General features: G+C 35.9%; 1 long non-coding RNA gene across 4 annotated transcripts in view; it reads right to left on the reverse strand.

Annotated features, from left to right (window-relative positions):
* LOC123379940 overlaps positions 1-20,503 on the reverse strand; it is a 216,285-nt gene that overhangs the window by 23,279 nt on the left and 172,503 nt on the right. For 3 of the 4 annotated variants that reach the window (XR_006585025.1, XR_006585023.1, XR_006585024.1), the window contains exon 6: positions 4,642-4,744. This is a non-coding gene — a long non-coding RNA (uncharacterized LOC123379940). Of the gene's footprint in view, positions 1-1,469; positions 4,745-20,503 lie in introns of those variants that run through there. The other variant, XR_006585022.1, reaches the window with a different exon arrangement.

Genomic DNA, 20,503 nt, shown 5'->3' on the forward strand with positions numbered 1-20,503 from the left:
ATTTTTATCATCCCTACTGCTCTTCTAATTTATTATCCTTTGTTTACCTAGTTCTAAATTTACATGACAATGTTCCAATCTCAGCTAATTTTAATTAGGTTTTGAATTTTTAAACCACTGAAAACTTTGTCAAAGTTACAATGAAGACTTACTGAAGGCCTTTATATAATTATAATTCTATCTATTCAGAAATTCCCTTAATCATCTGCTTATGGTAAGTTATTTTAAGTGTGTGATTTCAACAAAATTCCTTTTATTTCTCTCTCAATAAAATAACTAAACATAGTTCTCTATCCTATTTCTGTCAACTTCTAATCATTTACAAAATAAATTTATAGGCTCTAGATTATTAATATTTTCACTTTTTAAGTATTTTTCATCTTTTTTTTAACCTCTTCAATGCTGATCTATTTTAATAATTAACAGAATCTTTTCAGGATGAGAGTCAGGGAAAAATCAAGTGGAGATGAAATATTAAAAATCAGTTATACCTTCTACTGCTCACCCAGAGGTCTCTTAAGTAGCAATGAAAAAATGAAAACTATCTTAAATTTTCTCTGTCATAGAATAATTTGAAGAAGGTAGGTAGAAAATAAAGAAATTTTGGCTATATCTGCCAAAAGCTACATATAATTTTTCAATACTAATTTCTATTAAAATTAAACCAATTACATGTCATGGCTTTGGAAACATATTTCATGAACAGATAAGAATGATGTATGATACAATTAATGGGCTTTTTACGTTCAAACATAATAAACTGAGATTTCTGAGGATACCAATCGTCATCTTATTCCTAATAGTGTGGGCATAGACACTGAAATCATTTTTAAATTAATATACTTAAAATTTTTCTTTAAAAATCAATGTTTGAAATATGTTAGTTTTTGTACACAGAAGTAAAATTTAGCCCAAACCTGGAATGAAATTCTACATATTCTATTTTAATATAATTCAAATTAATTATAGATTTTTTGAAGTTTTATTGAACATTGCTATTTTTTTCTCCCATATGTTGATCAATTTTAAACTTTTTTTAGTATGTGACAAAGTATCAGTAAGACAAAGATGTTCTTTCCTTATAAATATCATGTATCTCTGTAACATACTTCAAATCAACTATTTTATGATCACTACCAAAGCTCAAAATTCTGACATAAAAAGACTATATAATGGCGAGTTGAAAAATTTGGTTTATGTCCTCTTTGCTGTTAATGTTTATTTTGTCTGTTTTGCTTTAGGCTACTTTGGATGCACTAAGAAAAAAATATATATGGATTCCTTTCCATGGCCTCTTCATAAGAAGAGGTCAGTCACCAATATGCTGCTAACATAAAAGGACAATTTTTAAAAGGTAAAATCATGACTCATATACAAAACTAATGCATGTCAAATACTATATCTAAGTCATCAGTAAATAAGAAAACCAGTAAAATGGTACAACTCTCTCAAAAAAGAACTTAAAGTACTCCCATATATAGGCTATCAGGAATTCTGAAATGAGTTTACAAATAGACGTAAAACTAGTCAGTATCTACATAGGACAATAATCAATTACATTCAACTTGACACATTTGTTTGAATTTCTGTGGACAGAAATTACTTGCATTCTTAATCAGTTTTCGGAAAATAGTTTTGTAACATAGGTCAGAGGAAACAAAAGGTAGAGATAGTTGAAAAGGGTACTCTAGATAGAATAATTAGTATTCTTGTTTGCCCATTTCAAAGTCTTTCACAATGTTTCCTGACACTAAAATATCTCCTTAAAAGTCTTAACCTCCTTAAACTTGTGTCCTAATTAGAGCTGAAATAAATACCTTTAGTTTTCAAGACTCTAGATAGTGACAACATAGCACTTTACAGCTCACACAGAGATTATAGCGTATATTGGAAAAAATAAGTCGCTCCCTGCAGATAAGAAAGAGGACAAGATTTTCAATGTTCTTATTATGGGCAGAAACAAAGGTTCCTGGGGGGAAAGGTGATGGGTGCTGATGGAGTAGGAAATTTAACACCAGGATTTGACAGCAGAGGATTTGACATGGACACTGGGTCCATGTCAGCAGAGAGCATGGCTGTGAGGGACAGCACCATCACATGCAGAGCCCAAGACGTAGTAGAAAACTAGCAATGGAGCTGACTATGTATCCAACGATGGTGGCGATATGGATTGCAATGCCTGCAGGCTAGGAATGAGCCCTATTTCTGATTTTCCAGATATACACAAGCCCAAAATTTTTGAATGGAGGAAGGGATCTTGAAAATGTTTGATACTGGATTTCTAGTCTAACCTCAGGCTGGATTTAACTTGACTTATAAAAATAGAGTAAGGTAATAGTTCTGAAACTGAAATATAGTATTCTTGCTATAATGTTAAGCCGTTGGTTAGTGGCATTACAAGAAAGGATTATTTGTTCTTATTTGTTCTGCATTTGCTTTCATTTTCACAGCCAATTTAGCATAGAATTCTTACTTTTGGAAAGTGAAGATAGGAAATATAATACTAAAATGTAATTATATTGCAGAATGCACGTGATAAACTGTTTCCTAAAATCCTTGAAATTTTAGGATTTTTATCAAATAATTTCAAGATCAGAAATTAGTAATCTGTTAAGGAAATTCAATAATGTGTGTGAATGGATGAGCTTTTCCTACCAGTCTATGAAATTTTCATCAGTCATAGCTTCACTGAGACTTTACCTCTAGAAGAGCCAACATATTCCTTTCATGGATATTTCAGAAAACAACATGACTTATCAGAATAATATTATCACCCTTAACCAGATCATAACATCATTTATATCTATCCAAACACTTAATGGTTGATTCATACATCTCATAACATGCATTCATCCAGTGATTTCTAGGTGCCAAACAGTGTGTTGGGGACACAGCAATGGATTAAACAGGGAAAGTCCTTGCTTTCATAGGGCTAGTATTATAGTAAGGAGGGGGAAAAGAGGAAATAAATTATGTGGAGAAAGATTAAGTGTACAAAGGGGATGGAGGTACCAAGGCAATGGAGAATAGAATGTATTGAAGTGGTCAAGGAAGGATTAAATGGAAAGGTACAATGGGCAAAATGCTAAGCTTTTGAAAACAGACACATATGTAGATTTCTAGGCAAAAAGATTTGCAGAAGAGGGATAAAACTCAAGAACTAACAGCAGCAACAAAACAACATATACCCCAAGGAATGAGCATGGAGCATGTCTATACCTGGAGCCAACTGAGAGGAGAGCAGTAGGAAATGCTAAAGACACAACATCAGATTTCACACTGTGCATGTTATTTTAAGGACTGTTGCAACAGAAGAATTGATAATAGCAATTTAATTCCAAGACTCCCAGTCATTTACACAAGTATTAATGTTCATATATTGTGTTTAAATTTGGTGGTTATAAAATATTAACTTGGGACATTAAATTTGCAAATGATTAAATTGTACTATATTTTAGTTGCTGTAACTGAGATCTAAATTATCAGTGATTAAAACAAGGTAAGCATTTCTCGCTCTTGCATAAAAGTCTAGTTATAGACAAACTGGGGCTGGCAGGATGGTTCCATAGTATTGGGGATCCAAGTTCCTACTAACTTCTCTGTATTTAGGATTTTGCCCTTTTCAATGGCATCCACATCATTACTCTTGTGAGTGGGAGCGGGAAAAGGGAAATGTAAGGTTAAGGCTGTTCCTTTTTGGTGTGACCAAGCAGTTGTACACATCATTTCTTTTCCACTGAAGAATATTTAGTCACAAAGCTACCTACAACTGAAAGGGAGGCTAGGACACAGTCCTGATGCCAAGTGGCCATGTCCCAAGTTAAAATTAGGGGTTCCACCATTAGATAAGAGGATAATGGATATTAGAGAATAAGTAATTTCTTTAAGCAGATTCAAATGATAGTTTAATTTTGAAATGCATTAAACATCCTTAAAAAAGTGTGATATAAAGGAAAGAGTACCTAACAAAAGGCAAAAGGACGTTAGTTCTATTCCAAATCTACCAAGAATTAGCTAGCAACCTTGAATCAAAAATTTAACTTCTCTTATATTCGGTGTATCATCTGTAGTATTGAGCTGAAAAATATTCTGCTGTACCTAAACAAAAGACTCTCCCCCAAACTTTAGAAAAGTCATTTTTATCAAATGCATAGTAATTATAAAACACTGAAACCTATGAAATGATATAAAAACTCAAGTGGGGAAATATCTGGCCTCCAGCCAAGCACCAGATGTGTCTCTTAAAAGCCAATACAACTTCTCTTTATCCTTGAAAGTTTTTTTTTAATACAAAAGTCAAGGTGAAAATAGCTTCTATCTTTATCCAGATGGAACTCTATGATTGCCTCACTGACAGGGGACAATGACCAGGCTGAACATACCACAGGATAACTCACTGGCATCCCTAAGGTCATAGGTGATACACAAGTTAGAGAACCTTCTAGCACAGAGATCAGCAATGAGTACAGTCAATGAATCCATTGCCACTATATTCATTCAAAGAAAGCCACTGGTTCAAGATGTGCCAGAGAACTCAAAGAAGTGCCTGTTGGGGGTTTAAAACAATCACAGCAGAAACAGATTATAGGTCATGTGTTAGCTCTTTTCAGGAATGTGTGGTTCTGGTAATGGTAGCATTACCTTTCAGATAATGGCTGGAGAAACATGCACTCACAGGGCCAAAGCCAGTTCTTCCCAAGTCAGGTCATTTGCTCCTCTCCCCAAGGTTGCACTACAGTCCTCTCTGGAAAGGGAGAAAGAAAAGTTGTTGTTCTTCATGCTATGGCCAGAGTCAAAGTTTCTAGGAAAGCCAGTTAGTCTGGGAAAACAGTATCCAGACAAAACAAAGAAGAAATATTCTAGTATCAATTGATGTTATAACCTAACAAATTTGTAATAGAAAAAAAATGAAAGGAGGTGGCCTCACAAAACAAATAGAAACCTAAAAATATACAAACATCTCTCTCACCACTCACAACTGTAATCTATCTGAAACAATTACAGTGATTTGATGCTACATTTTCAGATTTCAGTAACTTTCATTTTAACCTGTTAGAAACATGATTAAAATAAATGATTAAAACACATACTGCAATACATAATTCAAATGTTCTACAACAAACAGGGATGTCACTTTAATGTGCTAATTTGATGATCTGTGTAAAAAGCAAAAACCAGCTACGATGACAGAGCACAAATAGATAAGCGTTCATACCTCCACAGCAAATTTGACAGAGCGTCTCTGTGGATATGTTTAATAATTGAGGTGCTGACTGTACAAAGTTCAACTTATCCATTTTGGTCTACTTCATACAATGGGGATTCAGTCACTGGAATAAAAATTCTGATGCTTTCACCAGTCTGTCTTTTTTTTTTTTTTTTTTAAGTCAGGCCATTTAGTACTATGGACCAAAAAAAAAAAAAAAAAAAAGAGAGACAAAATTCCAGTGCACTAGAAAACCTTTCAAAGCCTGAAATTATTCATCCTTATAATAGTCACCTTTGTTATGGATACTTCCACAAAGGGGGGAATAGTTACCACTCCTTTAAAAACAGGAGCACCTGGGTGGCTCAGTCAGTTAAGTGTCTGACTTTGGCTCAGGTCACGATCTCATGGTCTGTGAGTTCAAGTCCCATATCCAGCTTTGTACTGACAGCTCAGCGCCTGGAGCCTGCTTCAGATTCTGCGTCTCCCTTGCTCTCTGCCCCTCCCCCACTCATGCTCGCTCTCCCTCTCTCAAAAGTAAATAAACATTAAAAGTTTTTTTTAATAACACTTAATGAAAAATAAAAATAAATCTTCAGGGGCGCCTGGGTGGTTCAGTTGGTTAAGCATGGGCTCAGGTCATGATCTCCCACTTCCGACTTTGAGCTGACTTCGAGCTAAAAGCTCAGAGCCTGAACCCTGCTTCAGATTCTGCGTCTCCCTCTCTCTCTGGCCCTCCTCTGTCCTCTGTCTCTCTTTCCCTCAAAAATAAATAAAACATTAAAAATCTTTTCTTTAAAATAAAAATAAATCTTCAAAAGCTAATTTTTAACATCCAGACTACAAAAGAAGTTATGTTAAGTGAAAAGTTCATTTGCTTTAGAATGATAAAACCAGGATTTAAATCACCTTCCCACTGTTTTTCACATTTGGTGGGAGGATTCAACAATTCAATGACTATAAATATATATTTCATATATATATATATATATATATACATATTTCATATGTATCCTATATATATAAATTAACTGTCATGTTGTAGGCTGTAATCAAATACTGCAAACAAATTATCTCCCAATTTAAGCATGAAGTTTAATGTAAAAGACTCTAGAATACACTGGTTAAGAGCATGGACTCAAGTGCCAGATGGCTTGGGTTTGAATGGTGGCTTTTTTGAGTTCTCTGTGCTCCAGTTTCCTCTTCTGTAAAATTGGGATAATAACAGTGAATACTGCATAGGATTGTTATGAGGGCAAACTGAATTTATTTATTCATACTGAGGAGAAAGGCCTGGGAGATCAACCCAGGAGATAGGAGGCCAGGAAGCGGCATGGTGTCCCAGGTCTTCAGAGTAAGGCCACACAACTAAGCCATCCAGGGAAGGGAAGCTGGGACTTCCAAGCTGGTCATGGAGCACCTGCTGCAGGGCAGAGCTCAACCCCAGAGGAAAGGAGCATGCACAAGATAGCACCAGTAGGTGAGGTGAACTCTCTCAGGAGCAGGCAATACCTGAGGGAGATACTTAGTCTGAATGCCTCAGCACTGGAGCCTGTGGAGGACACTACACAGGCACACTGGGCCCTCAGGCAACAATTCAGACCTGTTGTGAGGACAAACAGAAAGAGAAAGCACTGTTTTTGTGGGCCTTTGTGGAAGAAGACAAACATCTGTTTTCCTCTCCCTCCTCCCACTCCAATACAAGGGCATGAGTCCTGGGAACAAACTTGAGGAATAAAGTACTATCTCTCCCCCACCCTTTCAAGATCTCACAACTAGTTAGTCAGACAAACATGCAAACAAAGAAGCGTCATACAATTAACTTGAGGGCTTCATAATGAGATATCCTCTGTGCTGGGTCCTGAAGGATAGGTATGAATTCTCCAAGCAGACAAAGGAGAGAAAGCAACCCAGAGGTAATATCTGATGCAAATATCATGAGGAAATTCTCAGAGGCATGGAAATGTATGCTATGTTCCAAAAAGAGCATTTAATTAGAATTCTGGGTACCAGGGGAGGAATGGATGAGAAAGAACTAGGGAGGAGGCAAGAAAGAGGAGCTCTAGAATAGAAGGCTAGAAAGTTTTACCTTAGATATTGAAGGCCCTTCCTTTTGTGCTAGAATGAAGAGTAGAATTATTCTGTAGTAAATTAGGAATGAGCAAGTTTGAATACAGGTGAGTATGGCATGGCCAGATCTACATTTTGATCTCTATCACAAATTGTAATATGGAAAGGGCACTGAAGGGAGAAAATGCTGCACGGAAAGGAGGTTCAGTAACCCAGACTGCCAGAACAATGTCCACAGCAATTACAGTTACCAAAAAATAAAGGGCAGGAAAAAAGAATGAACATTTGTGAGCCCCGAGCATCATAAATTCTCTACCTTATGCTTTTAATAACACATACTAATCAACTGGTGGGAAATAATTTAAGGACAGCTAATATAAGACATTTTAGGAAAGGAAATAAACACCATTGCAAAGTTACAAAGGATCTTACATTATACTAGACCAGAAATCTCCCCAGGAATTACTGAATGAACACAAACCATTAATTCCATGCTTGTCTTCTCTGTTAAAACCTATGGCTGATTAGCTATAAAATACATATATGCATACATAATATATATACACATACATAAACGGAACTAGCCACATGAGTACCCCAAAAACATCTGATTCTGATAAGTAAATAGTGTCATTTGCTAAGAGTTCAACTCCATATTGACCCCATTTTAGCTCTCTATTTGACCCTTTCTTCTTTTCCAATTGGGAGAAAGGAAAATAAGTAAATGAGCCATAATTTTTGGCAATGCATATTTAAATTGAGGTCTGCCAAGTTCAAAACTGAAAATGCAGCAGCTGTTTGCCCAAAACATGGGCCAAGAAATTCCTGCACGACTGACAATATGCTTTTGCTTCCGGCTGCACAATCTCTGACCAGGGTATTCATTTCAGCAGCTGTCATTTAAGCCTTGAGAGAAGGAGGGTTTTTCTCACTCTAGAGAAGAAGATCCCAAAAAGGGAGGGATTAAATGTTCATACTTAGTAATGGGAGTGCTTCAAAGGAGGAAATCTGTATATTCAACCAGGGGAAAATCTATATGGGACTGGAATAGTAATCATATTTGCAGTATAGGTAGATTAGAAACAGCATATATCCTGCTTCTTGAGTAGCATGGCCTGTGCCTTCTTGATGCTGGTCACACCAGGCACCTAGATCTCCATGACTGACAAAGTGTCTAAGGCAGCACCATCTCCCACAACAACCTGCAGCTGTGATGGGACCGGGGCCAAAGGCATTTGTGGAAGGAGTCCAACAGAGGCCATAGCTATTGCCTGGCAAGGAGGCAGCTAGCAAATGGAGAAGCAATGCCTGAGACTCTAACTGTAGAAATTCCACAGTGATAACTGCAGTTAACAGCACCAAAGGACACAGCAATAATTTGGAAAACAAAACCTTGGAGGAGTTAGAGGGCAAATAAATAACCCTTTCACTTTTCAGGTTCAAAGCCAAAGCAAATGGAGAGAGGAAAGTCAGACAGATGGAGATAACATTATCATACATACTACTGACAAAGCTGATAGCAAAATGTGGTTCAAGATCTGCAGTTAAATGAGCTCCTCTAGACTTCATTCTAAATTAGATATGGGCATAGCTGGATGAGAGCAAGCAAGAGGCAGGTGTGATGGAGAGAATCCATGATTTTCTGCCCGGGGCAAACTGGCTCAGAAAAGTAAGAAGGGGATAGGCTGGTCACATTAGAAATTGAGTATTCCTAATTTAAAATTTGCCAGCCTTTCATCTGTAGGTAGGAGCAGAGATAAGATAGAGGCTCTCCCCTAACCCACCATAAGTTTTCCTCTATGAGTGAAGTATTGATTAGCTATCCTTTATGGAAATATGAGGAGGGGGGAAATATTGCTCAACCGTAACACTAATATCAACTATTATTTATTAAATGCTTGTTTACCAGCATTGCACATACTGTACATTATCTAATTTCACCCTCATACTATGACTTTGTAGAAATGTTTCCTGTGTGTGTGTGTGTGTGTGTGTGTGTGTGTGTGTTAAGAACACTTAATTTCAGATCTACCCTCTTAAAAATTTTTTTAAGTGCACTTACCACATTTTCTTTAATCACGTAGACATAATGGGTTGTTTCCATATCTTAGCTATAGTGAGTAATGCAATGAACACGGGAGTGCAGGTATCTTTTCTAGATCCTAATTTCAATTATTTTCATAAATACTCAGAAAAGGAATTGCTAGAGCATATGGTAGCCCTAGTTTTAATTTTTTGAGAACGCTTCATACTAATTTCCATACTGGCTGCATCATTTTACATTCCTAACAACAAAGCATAAGGGTTCCAATTTCTTCACAACCTCAGTAATACTTGCTATCTTTTTTTAAAAATATAATAGCCATCCTAACAGGTGTGGAGTGACATTCCATTATGTAAATAAACTCTCCAGTGCAAAAATACAGATTTTTTCACATAAGCTAACTATTACTACCCCGTGTTGGGCTCTGCACTGACAGCGTGGAGCCTGCTTGGGATTCTCTCTCCCTCCCTCTCTGCCCCTCCCCCACTCACAGGCAAATGCATGCTTGCATGTGCTTTCTCTCTCTCTCTCTCTCAAAATAAATAAACATTAAAAAAGAAGCCAAGGCTGATTCCAAGAGTATCAGTTATGAAAAAAGATTTTAAAGTATAAAAATTCAGGAATAGACAGAATAATGGTGTCTAATGGTTCTGGGAAGATCTTGTCTTCTCCCATAGCTTCTATACACAGCCGACTGCTCACCAAAATTCCAAAATTAGTTTCATTTTGTTAATGTCTTTTAAAAATGGACATGCTCTTAAGATAGATAACATTCTAAGCTTACTAAAGCATCCCACCAACATTTTCTAAGATACTTCCATGTGCCTGACCATGTGCCAGGTACTAAGGATACAAAAATATTTATTAAAAAAATAAAATAAAATAAAAATGCCTTGGTAATCAGGTACGAACCCAAACATGTAAGCAATTGACTAAAGAGAATATAATAGGGGCTATTACAGAAGAAACCACACAGAGCTGTGGGAACATGAGATAACAGGAACTGAATCACTGGCAAAAATGTCTCAGAAGACTTTCTATAAAAGGTAACTTTTCAACTGAATCCAAAATTAATGTAGCTTTTGATAAAAGTAAGAAGGCAGCAAGCATGAAGCTGCAGAGAGTTGAAAGACCTCTACGAGGAGAGGAAGAAACAGGATGTGTGCATAAAATAATCTCCAATTATTTATACCTACTTTTAGGTCATAGAGAAAAAGTAACTGTTTCCAAACTCACAGAACATTTACACATCTTCTCCTAATTAGAACTAAAGACATACATGTGTATTAATATATCCATGAGCTAAAACTATGAACTATTATGAAATTATGAACTATTTTTACTGTAAACATATATACCAATGGAGATATAAATAGAATAGAAACTACCAGATATATGTCAGTAAGCATCTAGATATAAATTTTTTAAATTGTGGCTTTATTATTTTTCATCTAAATGAATCCAGCTGCCTGTTTATTCAATAAATAGCTTACCAGTTGCTATGTGCTTCTCAAGGCACTGGGGTCACTGGCGAATAAGCCAAAGTAACCTGATTTCACAGTTTATATTCCTAAAGAAGATGGAAAGTAAACAAGAAACTAATATGTGATATAATTCCAAGTGTGGCTAAATTGAAAAATCTTGCAAGCAGCTAAAGTGGAATTACTTCCAGAAACCAATACTTCTCTCAAGAAAAAGTAGAAGAACTGCTGATAAAAGGAAAGAAAGAACCTTCTGATTTAAGGAATTACAGATTGACTGAAGCTACTAGAACTTGAGGATCCAAGATCACAAAAATACTGGAACCATAGAGAGGTGAACAGACACTCTGCCCCCCCCCCTTTTTTTTCTCCTCAGGGCAATATTTGAAGTGAGGCTAAGTGCTAAGAATTAAGCCAGAGAATTACACACCCCTCTGTGTGTACAGGTGGCACTAGACCTCTTTGTGTTGACTTCTGGGTAACAGGGTCTGAAGAACTGCAACTAGAAAAATATGCTATGATACACTGCCTACTGCTATTCTTATTAAAAACAAACAAACAAAAAACATCCTTTGTTTCTGATCCAGAAGCCTCATGACTTTTGTTAAGGGACAGAAAAGCCAACAGAGCTTTGGAAAATCTTATGGGACAAAAGACACACAAAAAAATTGAGACTGCTAATGTATCTAGGACTTAAGGATCCCAATTCCTGGAAAGAAGGGAGGCCCAGAAAATTCTGCCAGATGCTGCAGGTTTTCACTTTAATATATTTGATTAAGCTACATAAAGGCAAGGGATTAAAAGCTAAATAGAAAACAGCTGAAAAGTAGAATGCATTTTTTTTTTTCTGCAGTCTTCTGCTAAAGACTTAGAAATTGTTGTTAAAGACCATCCAACAAAGAGAGGGCCTAAAAAATTCCCAGGCTCTCAGTTTTTCATTTGGAACTTCTGGAGAGCTACACCAAAGATATAAAGAGAACCAGAGTCTGCAAAACTTCAAACATCCCTGAGTCATCTCAATCTGATAATTCTCCATGGGACTCTTGCAGAAATTTCTGCACATCTTCTAAACAGAGGAACTTGCTGTCTTTGTTCCATACTATTTATTACGAATACTTTTATGATAAATCGCTGTGGAAAAGAAAAACAGTGTTTTCCTTTGGAGCAAAGGCAGGTTGTCTAAATGATATACATAGATATATCTATGCTCTACATAGAGAACTATAAAGATCTATAGATCTATTTAGGTTATTTTTCTTGAGTGATCTCTGGAAGTTTGTATCATTTAAAGAATGTGTGCATTTTATGTATGTTGTTGAATTCATCAGCACTGAATTCTTTACAGTAGTCTCTGCTTATCCTTTAGTGTCTATAGGGTCTATAGGTGTCTATAGGGTCTCTTTCATTCTCATATTTATAATTTTATTTATAATTTGTGTCTTCTCTATTTTTATGTGATTAGACAGACTAAAGGCTCATTAACTTTATTGATATTTTCAAAGAACTGGCTTTTGCTTATGTTGATTTTCTCATATGTTTCTGTTTTAGTTGCACTGATTTCTTCTCTAATTGTTATTATTTCCTCCATTATACTTGCTTTGGATTTAATTTCCTCTTTTTATTTCTAGTCTTCTAAGGTGAGCTCTTTAATCATTAATTTAAAATTTGTTTTTTTAAATAAAAGCATTAAAAGCTATGAGTTTACCTCTAAACAGTGTTTTAGCTACCCTCCACAAATTTTGTATATTAAATTTTAATTTCAATTCAATTCAAAATGTTTGAATTCCCCTTGTGACATTCTTTTTGAAGTGTGGGCTATTTAAAGTGTTCATGTCCAAATATTTAGAGATTTTTTCAGATATCCTACTGTTACTGGTTTCTAGTTTAAATCCCATTTGATCTGAGAGTATACTTTAAATAATTTCTATTCTTTTATACTGGTATATCTAGGATAAGATCTGTATTGATGAAGGTCCCACATGCACGTGAGGAAAATGTATTCTATTAGTGCAGTGAGGAGTGTTCTATAGGTATCTAAGAGATACATTTGGTTAATAGTGTTGTTAAGAACTTCTATTTCCTTTCTTTCTGTTTGCTTAATCCATTACTGAAAGTTAAAGTCTCTAACTCTACTTGTGGGTGTATTTCTCATATCAGTTCTATCAGTTTTATTTTGTATATTTTAAATTATATTGTCAGGTTCATACATATTTAAAATTATTTTTTATTTGTTGAATTGTACCCTTTATCATTATCATTATTCCTGGTAATATCCCTTGTTCTGAAGTCTACTTTGTCTGATATTAACATAGACAATCTAGCTTCCTGTTGATTAGTGTTTTCATGTTGTATCTTTTTCTTATTTTTGCTTTATCCTGTCCATTTCTTCATATTTAAAGTGGGTCTTGTTAACAGGATATAGTTGGATGTTACTTCTTTTTTTCAATCTAAAAAGCTCTCATTTTTATTTTGTATGTTTCATAGTTTAACTTTCATGTAATTATTTAATTGGTTAGTTTAAAGTCTTTCTAATCTCCAATTTGGGGTTATTTTTTATACATGTCTTAAATGTCATAATGATTGCCCTTGAAGTACATGCCTTTAAACATGTACTATATGGAATTTATAACAGTGTAATTCCAATTCCTTCCTTATCCTTTGTGCTATTGTTACCACGCATTTTACATATACCATAAACATGCAATACTTTCATACAATGTTAGTTTTTGATAGTTATCTTTTGGATAAATTAAAAATAAGAAAAATAAATTTTGTATTTTCCTTCATCAATGTCATTTCTAGCATTCTTTCTTTCTTTTTATAGATTCTAGTTATTGTCTGGTATCTTAGTCCTTATTTCTAAAGAACTTCTTTTAATATTTTTTTTTGAGAAGGGTGAAAGGGAGGGCCAGAGGGAGAGGGAGAGAAAGAATCTTAAGCAGACTCCATGCTTAGTACAGATCCCAACATGGGGCTGGATCTCATGACTGTGAAATCATAACCTGAACTGAAATCAAGAGTCAGACACTTAAATGACTGAACAATCCAGGCACCTCTTTTAATATCTTTAAAAGACAGCTAGTAATGAATTCTCTCTGTTCTTGATTTTGCAAAAATGTTTTTTTCTCCTTTAATTTTATAAAATTTTTTTTAATAAATTTAATATTTTTTTTTCTTACAGCACTTTAAAATGTTGTTCCCTTGTCTCTAGATTTCACAGTTCATAATGACAAGTCTGTTCCAATTCTTATTTTTGTTTCTTTGTATGTAATGTGTGCTTTTTATCTGGAAGCCTTCATGATTTTCTCTTTGTCTTTGGGTTATAGCAGTTTGAAAACAGGTATCCCCTGCTTTCCAAGTATGTGTTACACCACTTCACTATTACAAAAGATGTACATTTGTACCTATTTTCATAAACCAGAATAAATCTCAAGGCAAAAGGCAAAAAGCTAAAATAGCAATCAGTCTTGTCTTGCAGCAAACCCTTATAGAAGCAAAATGTACCCTGAGCAGGGAGAACTGGCACTTGCAAGCTCCTTCCCCAGTATTAGGTTAATTATAAACATTAATTATAAGCAATGAGATACACTCAGCACCTCAGCATTAAGCCGCCACAGCTTTGAACTGTGTCTGAAAGCATCAGTGCTTTATCTCAATTTATTTTGTGCATCCATTAGAAAGAAGTGTGTCCTAAGGTATCAGAAAAGCCTGAGAAGTTATTTTTGGGTTCTGAGAATGCGAAAAATATTTTCCATATAAATTAATGGTAATTGCTTCTTCCCTTTCTACCATTTCAGCTTACAAAATGTTTCATAGGAATGTTCTACTTTTAGAAAGCAGGAAAACCCGTAATTGCCAGGGAAAATAGAATCTTATAAAGTTTATGGAAAATGGAATCTTATAGTCTTTTATCATATGGTGGTACAATTTATATCAGGAAAAAGTAAATGTATTCATTAACTTGCTCATCACTCCATGAATCTATGATGAGAAAACTGGTACTTACATGTCATCTGTTTGTATATGACGTAATAGAAGCCATGTATGTCAATGGACCAAAGACTTTTGACAGAATAAATCCACAGGTATGGGCTCAACATTTCAATAAGTGTTAGGTTATTTCCCACAAATAACTTTGTCATTATTAGATTAATTATTAAAGTAAAGTATAAATTTCAAGAAAAGCTAATGCTATAAAAGGGGGTAAACTATTTCTTTCCCTAAAATACAAAGAAACTGTGCGCTCCAGTGGTTAAAATAAGACAGAGAGAGTGACTTTCTGATTTCTACTCAGTATTTAGAAAGCTAGAAAGAGTATCATTCCTACCCTTACAGTAAAAGAGAGAGAGAGAGAGAGAGAGAGAGAGAGAGAGAGAGAGATCTGCAAATTTATAGTTGCCCTTGAATTTATCAGAGAGCTGAAGTTGTAGGACAATCAACTAACCCAAAATTTAAAAAAAGAAAAAAATATATTCTTAGGGCACCTTGGTGGTCAGTTGGATAAGCATCTGACTCTTGATTTTGGCTCAGGTCATCATCTAACAGTTTGTGGGATCGAGCCCTCACTGGCAGTGAGGAACGTGTTTGGGATTGTCTCTCTCCCTCTCTCTATGCCCCTCCTCCACTTGAGTTCTGCCTCTCTCTCTCTCTCAAAATAAATAAATATTTTAAAAATTAAAATAAATAAATGAATGAATGAATAAATGAATAAATGAATAATTTAAAAAAGACATTCTTCTGAGTGGAGAAACAGAATATGAGCATTTTCCTGGGGATAAATGTTGGACCCTGTACAAGATGTTCAAAAGAATTAAACAAAAATTTCTGACAAATTGTTGAAAGCCTACTCAGGGCTAGTATGAGTATATAGAATCCTGAAAACTGTAGTCACAAGGAGAAATTGCACATATGCACATCATCTCCACAGACCTTACCATTTACTTATAAGAGAGATTAGAAGAACAGGAGAAACTTTCTGTCTTGGTGTAGGTATGGGAGAGGGGGACAATAGGTGTTGTGGAAAAGGCATAAGGTTTCACACAGAACCTTTTCCCTTCCTTATCTTCTCTATGGAGCAAAAGCTTAAGCTGTTGTGAAAAGAGCAACAAACTTTGTCACTCTCAGGCCAGAGGTGAACATTCATTGCAAGTAAGTGAAGGAAACAATAAAACACCCTCTGCCCTTGGGGGAGGGACAGGAAAATACCCTGAGCCCAGATCACTTAGAATCTCCTACCTTTGAGGGAGATGTACATCCATGAAAATAGGCTCTCTTCCCATGATCATAGGCATAGTGCCTCAGATGGAGGTTGAACCAGAATAACAGAGAATGACTCCCCTGTTCCCATTCTTCCACCTTTCTCTATCAGGCTAGCTAGTGACCGACAGCAATTATCAGCTGTATAAAGTTGGAAGAAGGGCAAAGTGAAAACAGAGATCTTTTCTCAGGCACAAAGGAAAGACCTAAAACTGAGAGGTGAGCAGACACTGAGAAAAAATCCTCTGAAAAAGTATTACTCACTTTAAGTACAAATTAAGACAAGAGGAATTTGGGGAGCCTGGGTGGTTCAGTTGATTAAGCATCCAACTTCGGCTCAGGTCATGATCTCAAAGTTCATGGATTCAAGCCCCATGTCGGGCTCTGTGCTGACAGCTCAGAACCTGGAGCCTGCTTCAGATTCTACGTCTCCCTCTCTCTCTGCCTCTCCCCTGCTCATGTTCTAGCTCAAAAATAAATAAAACATTAAAAAATGTAAAAAAAAAAAAAAAGAGACAAGAGGAATGTGAAGCTTGTGGTGCCCTGAGAGTAACCATAGAAACTAAAATAACAAAAAATAAACTCAGCTCAGTTGTCAGCTAGACTGACACAAACTCTTACAACAAGAAGAGAAAAGGCATGCCTATTTCCAGGCATAAATACTATTTACATTTTCCTCTACTGTTGTATACAAGATATTCAGTTTTCAACTAAAATGCAGCATACACAAATTGAAGGAAGTACAACACAGCCACACACACAGACACACACAGACATGTGCAAGTAATGATACACTGTCAAGAGACAAAACAATCAACAGAACCAGATTCAAATATAAAACACAAGTTCAACTATCAGAAAGAGAATATAAAATAACTTCAGATAACATGACAACGGTTCTGAAGGAAACGATGGACAATATGCATGGATAGGGAAGTTCAAGTGAGATTTAAACTATGAGAAATAACCAAACAGAAATGAAAGAAATGGAAAGCATGACTACAGAAGAGAAGAATCACATTGTGAAATCATTAGCACAATCAACACAGTAAGGGAAAAAAAAGACAGTAAACTTGGAGATAGGTCAAGAAAAATTTTCCAACTGACAATCATAAAACAAACAAAATAACAGTTCCAGTCCATCCAAGACCTGAGGGACAATATTGAATGGTCTAAAATGAATGCAATTGGAATCATAGAGAGAGGGGAGGGGCTGAGCAGAAGAAATATTTGAATACCTAATGACCAAGATTTTTTCAAAATCAATACATTACAAAAAACCACAGATCTGAGCGCAGAGAACACCAAACAGTAAACACCCAAACACACCTACAAACATAATATAGGTTTCACCCATTATCAAAAAATAGAGTGTTTTTGAAACTGTTCATAAGCCAAAATGGTATAAAGTGAAGAAGCAATTACCACTAATTTATATGGAAAATTTTTTTTAACATTCACAGATCCAAAAAAAAAAAAAAGGCCTCTCTTAGGCTTTTTTGATATCTTAGGACACATCTTGTTAATGGATGCGCAAAATAAACAAAATACAAATGCTTACAGACACAGTTCAAAGATATGGTAGCTTGATGCTGAGATGCTGAGTACAGTTCCTGGGGAAAAAGTACCAGTTCCTGGGTGTGCAACGCCTCTACATAGTTTGACTTGATGCAAAACAAATATTGAATGCAATTTTCACTTTTGCCTTTTTTTGTTGTTGTAAAAATAAAAATCCTCTTGAAATTTCATCTTATTAGTAAGAACAGGTACAAATGTAGGTCTTTAGTAAAAGCAAAGTGGCAGAATGCTAACTTTCAAAAATTGAGGGATTATTTGAAAGAGTCATCTTTCAATAAATATCATTGCATTAACTAAAAGTATTGGAATTAAATTAGCAGAGCACCTGTGTGGCCCAGTCAGTTCTGAGTCTGACTTCAGCTCAGGTCATGATCTCACGGTCTGTGGGTTTGAGCCCCACATGAGGCTCTGCGCTGACAGCTCGGAGCCTGGAACCTACTTCAGATTCTGTGTCTCCCTCTGTCTCTCAGCTCCTCCCCTGTCTATCCCTCTCTCTCAAAAATAAGTTAATTTTATTTATTTTAAAAAAAATATTTTTTAAATTTATTTTTGAGATAGAGACAGACAAAGCATGAACGGGGGAGGGTCAGAGAGAGAGGGAGACAGAATCCGAAGCAGGCTCCAGGCTCTGAGCTGTCAGCACAGAGCCTGACACAGGGCTTGAACTCACGGAACGTGAGATCATGACCTGAGCCGAAGTCGGACGCTTAACTGACTGAGCCACCCAGGTGCCCCCAAAATAAATTAATTTTAAAAAGGGAATTAGATTAGCAAGCACTCTTAATTTAATAGCAGTTTGTGTTCTTTTTTTCTTAATATTTTTTAATGTTTATTTATTTTGAGAGAGAGAGAGAGAGAGAGAGAGAGAGAATGAGTAGGGGAGGGGCAGAGAGAGAGGAAGAGAGAGAATCCCAAGCAGGTTCCAGCTGTCAGCACAGAGCCCAACATGGGGCCCGAACTCACAAACTGTGAGATTATGACCTGAGCTGAAATTGAGAGTCAGATGTTTAACCAACTGAGCCACCTAGGTGCCTGACAGTTTATGTTCTAAACAGTAAATAAATGATTCATATTTGGCCTAAGTCATAGCTCATGGGATTTAAGATATAAAGATTAGATGTGTCTAGTTGGAATATATCAACTTGGAAAAAATTCCTCTTGAAAATTTTGAAAAATAGAGCACTTAGGGTAAAGCTTGTTAAACACAGGTCAGTTTCCTACCAGATAAAAAGACTTGTTTATAATTAATCTGATGGTGATAAAAAGGCATTTAATTAGATTTCCATCACAAAATGGGAAAGATAGGTCTGGGGTCTGAAACACAGTAGAGTTCAGCCATCTGCTGCCAACTACCTCTTGCCAACATGTGATTTGCAAGTTAAATTATGCCAGCTGATGACATATGGCACTTCCTTCTTCTTTAAATATCTTACTCAAAATGAGTTTGCTCTCAAATGCTGAGGTTGGATTTTCAGAAATCACAGCAGTTACCATAATTTTCCTTCATAAACAAATTTAAGCAACATAGATTTAAACTGCTAGCTCATGTGTTCTTGTCCTGTGACATGGTTGTGAGTCTGAAAAGTTTGACCTCTGAGATGTTCATATTTGCAACTTACAAGCTTAAATTTTTTTTCATGGTTTTGGGGTAATGAGGTAGAGGAGACAAGAGCAACCTCTCTAGGTTTTGATACACATCTGAAAACAGAAAAGATGGTCTAAAATAGAAAAATGAAGTCAAGAACCTATTTGAATCCACTGCTTCATCTTCAGCACGATGTGTCTATTAGCTGACAAAAAAGTTGAGACTCATACTGCAGAAGTTCTCAAAAGTTTTACTTTTATTTTTATTTTTTTAAAGAGGGAGAGAGAGTGAGAGAGAGCACAAGCAGGGGAGGAGTAGAGGGAGAAGGAGAGAGAGAACCTCAAGCAGGCTCCACACCCAGCACAGAGTCTGACAAGGGCCTCGATCTCAGGACCGTGAGATCATGACCTGAGTTAAAATCAACAGTTGCACGCTCAACTGACTGAACCACCCAGGTGCCTCAAAAATTTAAACCAAAACCAAAATCAAAACACTGCAAAACAATGTATTCATATTACTAGTGCTCTAAAGCTGAAAAATTCTCTGGTTCCCTCAAGGGTTTAGGCTTAGTAACAGCTACAGTTGTCTTCAGAATTACTAACCCAGCGGGAGTATAGCTCAGTGGTAGAGTATTTGACTGCACAATTGCTAATCCAATCTGTCTTAAGGCCACGTGTCTTAAGGCCACGAGGTTTTCAAATGTTTGCATCACTCAGCTGCCACAAAAATCTCCATGAACAGTTTAATCGTGACCTAACTAAATAAAACTATATATTCCAATAACTGTAATTGTGTATATTCACGTGTGTATGTGTGCATGTGCATGCATGTGTGTGTGTGCATATGGATATATTTGGCAAGACACTTTATACCATCAAGATAACAATGTGAATAGACATATGTGTTCTAAACAGAGAATATGAGCATCTTCAGCCAATCACACCATGAATTTCTCTACCTGTGACCCCATGGTTAACTGCAAGGCAAAGATTTCAGGCTCATACAACCAGAAATGATAAATCCTATTGATCACAGTTTTTGTCTCAGGTGATTGTATCTCCTATCCATGCATAAAGTTTTAATCATGACTGTAACTTACAGCTACCAATGGCAGTTCTTTTTAGATAAGATGGCCTCCTTTCATACTTGAATATTTTCTCAAATTTTCACTGTAGACTGCATCAGCACACAATAAAATTTTAACTCCTTTTGTTGTTGTTGTTGTTTTATTATAGTTATCTTATATAAAGCAGACTTTGTGTTTTCCCAAAATAAGGAAGTTA

Source organism: Felis catus, chromosome C2 (assembly GCF_018350175.1).
Source record: "Felis catus isolate Fca126 chromosome C2, F.catus_Fca126_mat1.0, whole genome shotgun sequence".
NCBI classification, from domain to species: Eukaryota; Metazoa; Chordata; class Mammalia; order Carnivora; family Felidae; genus Felis; species Felis catus.